General features: G+C 44.5%; 1 long non-coding RNA gene across 2 annotated transcripts in view; it reads left to right on the plus strand.

Moving 5' to 3' along the window:
* LOC111259236 (uncharacterized) overlaps window positions 1-6571 on the plus strand; it is an 8375-nt gene extending 1804 nt beyond the window's left edge. For both annotated transcript variants that reach the window (XR_002679525.2, XR_002679524.2), the window contains exon 4: window positions 5805-6571. This is a non-coding gene — a long non-coding RNA (uncharacterized LOC111259236). The remainder of the gene's footprint in view (window positions 1-5804) is intronic.
* Window positions 6572-6920: the final 349 nt, after the last annotated feature.

Here is a 6920-nt window from a genome sequence, read left to right on the forward strand (position 1 = left end):
TATCAAGTTTGAAGCTCGATCTGGCACCATTTCTCGTAAGTGCTCTTGGGGAAATGCGCCTACAGCCACTTCTCTGTGCACGAGCGAAGTGCGTTCGTTCCGTGCCAATGCGAAACTACCGGTAGCAACTTAATAGTCGACTGGCTGGGTGTAGTGATCATTTGAGAAATCAAACGTTCGTGTTGGCCCGATCTAAATTCATTCGCAGATGTGATTTTCCCAGAGGTCATGGCAACGATGAGGAGGGTAGCATAGTTGAAGTGGCGGCCATAATGAATGCGCTTTACCTCAGATCCTCGAGTGGATCGGCCACCTCCTCAATTCGTCCTTTCGAAATGTGTCGGGAATTGCAGTAGCGACGAGGGGCTCTTACCACGTTTGTGGCCGGAAGCAAGGATTAACTTTGTTTAAGCAACGACATGCCGCAGGGCAGACTCGTGCGCTGAAGAATGCGCACTATTCCGCAAGGGAAATTCAACTATGGTGAACTATGGAAAAATTTTACTAACTTACCCGTCGCTCTGATTGAAGATGGCCGACTTAGGAATCCTTAAGTGAATTACTGGAAGTTTTTGATTTCTTCGGCAAAGTATCATGAAATACAATTGTGAAGCTTATACATAGAAGAGCGACTTTTGTCAAGTAACAACATTGAAAGCACTTAATATTCGAGGGCCGGATGTTTGCCTAGCTGTAAAAACGGGACGAAGGAACACATTTCAGCCGCACAACAGTTCCTGGTATATCTTTTCTGTTATCCTGGTATAACCAGAATGATAGAAAAGAAATATAACTTTGTTCTTACAATTCAACAAGAGAAAGAAATCAATTAAATCTATCCTTACGGTCAGATTTGATAGAATTGTCGGGCCGACTGTGAAATCGGCATTATTAAGACACACAAGCGAAACATAATAACGAAATGGTGCTGATATCCCTGTCAGCGCTTATTGATGATGTCCAGAGTGCGAATATGTCGAATTTCAATTTGCTGGTGTGTAGCCCTGTCCTGATTTATCAACTTAACTAGATGGAGCAGCGAGGGACGATACGACCCAGCCAGATATACAGGACAGTAGCGCAACCACAAGCGGGCAATGAGACCATTGAAAAAATAAGACAGACCCGAATAGCCAGCGCAGAATTTGGGTAGTTAAATAGCTTCATCGAGGTGCTGACATACAAGAGCGACCGATCTGACGAGCTGCGCAGAACATTTGACAAATGTGTCTCAGTTTCCTCTAGTCATGATGGCAACGTTAACGACATGGCGGCGAACATCGCTACTCTAACATCCAGATCTACCGATTCAATTGTTCATTTCTACTTTCCTTCAACCCCAGATCGCGTCTTTTTGCCGCTTATTGCCCCGCGTCCCGTCTTAGTTTCAATCGTGTTGGTACAGGGGGCCCGGTACATTTTGCGTCATGTCGACGGCATCTTCCTCAGCCATGCAGCTCTAGCATCACACTACTTCGTAGTTTTTCGCCCACCTCGTTTCTGTAATAGCAGTCTGACCCGGGCCATTTAATTTGCGTATGAGAACCTATCTCATTGTTGAACGCCTCGTTACGCTGGTGCCACAATATGGCACCGTTTAGTCTTCTAACTTTCTTAAGCCTGAACCTAATAGCCGATCGTCATTTAGCCGTCATACCACCATACACACATATCCGTGCGTCTGAATGACGCCTGGTTCCCCTGAAGTCGAAGGGTATTGCGACGACTATATCATAATTCGTCTTCTCATAGATAGAACTTACATATGTACATGGTTCGCTAGTATAGCAGTGCAGTTCGGATGTCTGCATCAGCAAGAAGTTTTTAAAATAAGCCGCGATTCAACCAGCCAAGCAGGCCACATGAACAGCCCCACTGGTTGCTGCTGCTGCTGCTGCGGCCAACAAAAAACACGATATTGGGGACGGCTTCAGCTGGACCACCCCGTTAATGTTAGATTGCTATTAACACGAGCATATGCTGTCGTTCGACGGTACAGCGGGTGCGTGTACTTTATGTCCGTAAGGATATTGCCAAAGACGAAACCGTGCACTGGCGCAAACAGACCAGGTGATAGCACTGGTAATAGCGGCTTTTGAATAAATACTATTTGATTTCTGTTATTCGGCGACTGCAGCGCCGACGTGACACTCTTATGACCGTTCTATCCCATTCAGCCATTATTATTTATTATAAACATTATCATAGCTGTTATTATAAACGTCATCATCATCATCATCGTCGTCAGCATTATCATTATGAGTAGGTTTTTTAGACATAGACCATTTTACTTGCACTCGCACCATTGTGCTAGTTCCAATAGCGGACGTAGTCATAGAATTAGTCGTCCTGCCTTGTTCCTGCTGGCGTTGCGCATTGCTGATGCTGCCGGACATTTCGACTGAGCAGACTGCCCCATTACGGACCGCAAACCGTCGGCCACCCGTTTCATTCGAATGGATGCCGTCAGGCCCCGTGTGAACTGTAGTTGCGGTAATTATTGTAGCAATACTTGTAGTTCTAGCGGTCGCTATTGTACCTCCAGATCTGGTCGTGGCAGTGGTGGCGGTCATGTTCGAATCGGTAGGAGATAATTTGGAGCAACTGTTGGAGACATACAGAGACGAATTGCTGCTTCTGCCATTGCGATTCATAGACCCCCCCCGCACACTCATAGCCACTAGCTACAGATCTGCCTTTGCAACGATGATATCGCTCAAATCTATGCACACGTGTTGGCTATCATCACCTATGGTGTCGATGCCAAAGTTGTAACGGCCGATCTGCTACTGCTGCCGAAGCGTCGTGTCTTCTTCGCTTGTCCCACCATTTCACGTTTCTATAGAATAACGTTGTCTATAGCCGTAATGTCTATGTAGCATTCATCGAATTGGCTCTGAGGGTAAGTCATGCTGTCAACACATTCACCTGACCGCGTGGCAACATGCCTGCTTTTCCGCTAGCCCGCGTAACTGTCGAATGGGACACAGAAGACACCGATCATGAACGTCATGGATATGCACGGATCTCTGTCACAAAAGGAGATGCCAGTGGTCGCCATCGGCTAACTGCTACTGAGCGGATTCAATCAGTTTCACACTCTTGTAAGTCGTCGAGTCAAGCAGGCGTGAGTGACGTCTTGACGCTTAACTGCATGACAAATCCATTCTGTTGGTAATGTTGCCGCTGGGTCTATGGAAAACGTCGATTGCGGACGCCACGCCGCGGGCTGACTGCGGTCAACGGCGGCACAAGCAGATCGGGTCATTTCCAAAGAGCGCCAATAAGGTTGGTAAGTTGCTCTGTCTTTGACGTAGATAGGCAGGAAGCAGCAGACGTCATCGGTGGCAACATCATCGGAATAATGGCAAGCAGCCCAACAATATTAGGAGTGGAGGTAGCAACTATGTTAGTTCGACAAAAAATAAGACCGCCCCCGGGGAGGCGGGACAAGCCCCGCGAGCTGCTTAGGGCAGGGCTGAGAGATGCGTTTGACAACGATGAAAGCTGCTACGCGGTCGATATCTGATGTAACACGTAGAGCAGTAGCAGCGACAGCTCCATCGACATGTTTTTACACATTGTCGCGCTGGATTGATTGTAACTATGGTAGGTGATAAGTCATCGTGATGGCCCAGCGCCCATCATCCATTTACTTATTGATAATGCTATTTTTTTAAGGCATCGATATATCTAAGGCCATAGATGCACGCGGAAACCGCAGGCGAGCTATGCCAATCAAATAGGGTTTCTTTTGTTTGTGTCTAGAACAGCGGAAGTAGCACTTTTGACTGTGTTTCCACTATAACGCCGCTGCGGCTGTCGTTGTCTGCCGAAACATTTTAAACATTTTTAAAAGGTACGTTGTGTGTGGCCCACGTCGTCTGCTTTTCGGCATAATGCGATGTTATACGACGTATGTTATTCAACATGTAGGTGGGATGAACAGATTCCTAATGAAAGTTTTAGAGGCCTCGGTTTAACAGTAAGGCCTCTTGTTCTCTTGAATTCCTTTTAGTGCTATTTTAGTTTTTAATTAAAATCACTATGATGCCAATACGGCTTAGGGTTAGAACTAATCTTATTTAGATGTATTGACAAATAATATTGTAGTACTTCATACACGCCAATGGTTATGTTTTCCACACAACAGTTTCTATGCCACTTATGATATGCTGCAGACATTTGATGAAATTGGCTCATTAGAACATTCATCTTGTAATGCTACGTATGCATATGGATGGATACACGTTAGAGCTACGTGGGGTGGGGGCAAGAACCGAGACACCGGCTTTAGTAAATGAGCCTTATCTCCAACTTCATATCAGAATGTATCGATCGCAATTACCTTAGCTAAACATACTTCGCGCACTCCCATGCATACGGACTCGACGGCACGGGTCTGAGGAGCCCAGCACAATTTCTACTTCAGCAGCAGAAACAGGCCAGTAGCGAAGCTGTTCGCAACAATCGGTGCCCCGAGGTTTTCTCTGAAGCAACAGTCTAGGCCGGTCACGTGCTCAGCTCTTCCTAGTTTGGTTAAAGACCTGGCGAGCGGTAAGGGGTTGCTCAGGCTGCTAGGAAGGCGAGGATGTCGAAGGACAGGTTTAGCTCGGGAGAAAATTTGGGGGCACGACTGGTGGGAACCCAGTAAAGCACTCATACCGACACTACAGAAAGGTTGAGGCTTGAATTAACAAAAGTTTGTCACAAGTAAAGCTGCAAACTTTATTATCTATCATATTCACTCTTAAGTACTCAAGAATATGGTATAGTCAGGGTGTCAATGTTTCCTGAATGCTGCCTCATAATACTGCTTTTAAAGAATTGAAGACATACAAGAGAGATTAACGAAAGTAAACCGGACTGAAAAATGAGCTCATATTGCTTTTGTCTGCAATCTGGAAAACAACAGGAAATCGGGTGACTTATATGTTTCCGTAGCAAATAGACTCTACATCACGGGAGGTAAGATAAACTAGAGAATTATTCGAAATAATATTTTTCCAATACGTTTTTCCCTGCGCGATAAAGCAACTTGACCGGAAGAGAAGAGCAGAAACACCGTGGTGCAATTCTGGATAACCTATGATGTCAAGAGCTGCAGTTGTCACAGAATTATCTTGAACATATCTCTTTGGGTAACTCAATATACTGGTCCTAAGCGCCTTAATTTTATAATTATCTCGCAATAATAGAGCAGAGCCCAATTTCATAAGCTTAACTGGTGGTGCAAGATGCACTAAAGTGACATCTTTTTAGTGATTTTCCGGAAATGTGAATATTTTCAAACAGTTACATGCAGAAGGTAGAGGCTGAAGATGGAATTACTTAATTAAAGGGACTAAATTGCGCTTTGGGTGCGCAGGCGAAATATTTAATATCAGATCGTATTGTAAGGAGGGCAACTGATGTCGAAGGTATCTACAAAGATAACTTGAGAACTGATTTTACTATTGAAAGTATTATACGCGAGCTTCATAACATTTCGAAGCTCTTTTTTTGTACATCATTGAAGACTACGATGTATACGAATACGATGTATACGATGATACGGACTACGACACACACCATACCCTCAGAGAGAATAGATCTAAATCTAAATCTGCTTTACGTACTGGCAGTTCAAATCATTTGGCGTTGACCAAATATATAAATGGTTATGGTTACGTTGTATAGGGGCTTACAAATGGCAAAATCTAGCGAAGACGTCGGAATAGATGGACCGAATATTTTGGACCGAATGGCCGATAACATATGAATCAAAAAGGATATTGCAATTTTTTTCTATCACAATTTCAAAGGCCTGACAGAGTATCGGGCGACAAGAAGCTGCGCTTGGAAAAGACGGTGTCGCGTGCCCACCATAAAACATTTCGGGAAGCCAGGCAGCCAGCCGCCGAACAGCTCCAGCAGCGACGGGTAGTTCACTCCACTTCAGTGCTTACGGCAACAACATCGTTCCTAGTCGACACGATCTCAGAGTATGATTCTCGTCGTCTGCTGAACCGACGCAGAACTTAATTCCCAATCGTACTCGTTCGTTTCGTCCAAGCGATCCGAGGGTGCAGATACTCATTCATCAAAGGCGCGCGACCCTTCTCCATCATCGTCTATTAAGCCGTATCGAGTTGACACATAATTGTTCATAAGATGACAATCCTGCCTAGCAGTGTACAGTATTTGCGGAACAAGAGCAGTAATAAAGAAACATCACTGTTATATGCTTTGACAAAATGCGAACGACATAAAAACAGGCAGAAAACAAACAGAAAAACTATTCTTACATAGTCGTGGATTTCATTCGCTACAAACGTTAGCCGTTCGCTTGGACCGCTGTGAAAAGCTTCCTCGGGGGCGATATCTCTGTGACAGCCGTTCACCAGGTCTGACAGGTCTATCAGCAAAGCGACCTTTTCAATAGAGTATGTATAACGATTTATATAGTGAATCTCCCACGTTACTGTTTAGTATGATACGTTCACAAACAATGTACCGAAACCGTCATGCTATTGGATCAATTTAGCAATTACATAATTTCGAATTAAATAAATAACAATGTGTCAAAGTATCTGAACGAGCTTTAAATTAAATTACGGGGCAGAATGTTCACGCTTGGGCAATCAGGCGCTGTATCTGAAATAGCGCTAAGCTATGCTCCGTTGATGTACGAATTCAATTGGCTATATGATAACGGTAATGCAAAACTGCTTATAGTAAAGTTGAAGGATTTAGTTCTAAGAACCACTTATATGCCCAAATTATACATTCTAAACATGCATGAGAAAATTCAGCATTAAACGTGGTGTACTACTGGCAATTAGCTCCTCTGCTGCTACTGCTACCGCTGCATATTGCTGGCCATACAACAGACAAGTGCCTCAGCCTTCCTTCTACTTCACGGATATCACCAGATGAAT

The sequence above is a fragment of the Varroa jacobsoni genome, unplaced genomic scaffold (genome assembly GCF_002532875.2).
Source record: "Varroa jacobsoni isolate VJ856 unplaced genomic scaffold, vjacob_1.0 scaffold_31, whole genome shotgun sequence".
Lineage (NCBI taxonomy): Eukaryota > Metazoa > Arthropoda > Arachnida > Mesostigmata > Varroidae > Varroa > Varroa jacobsoni.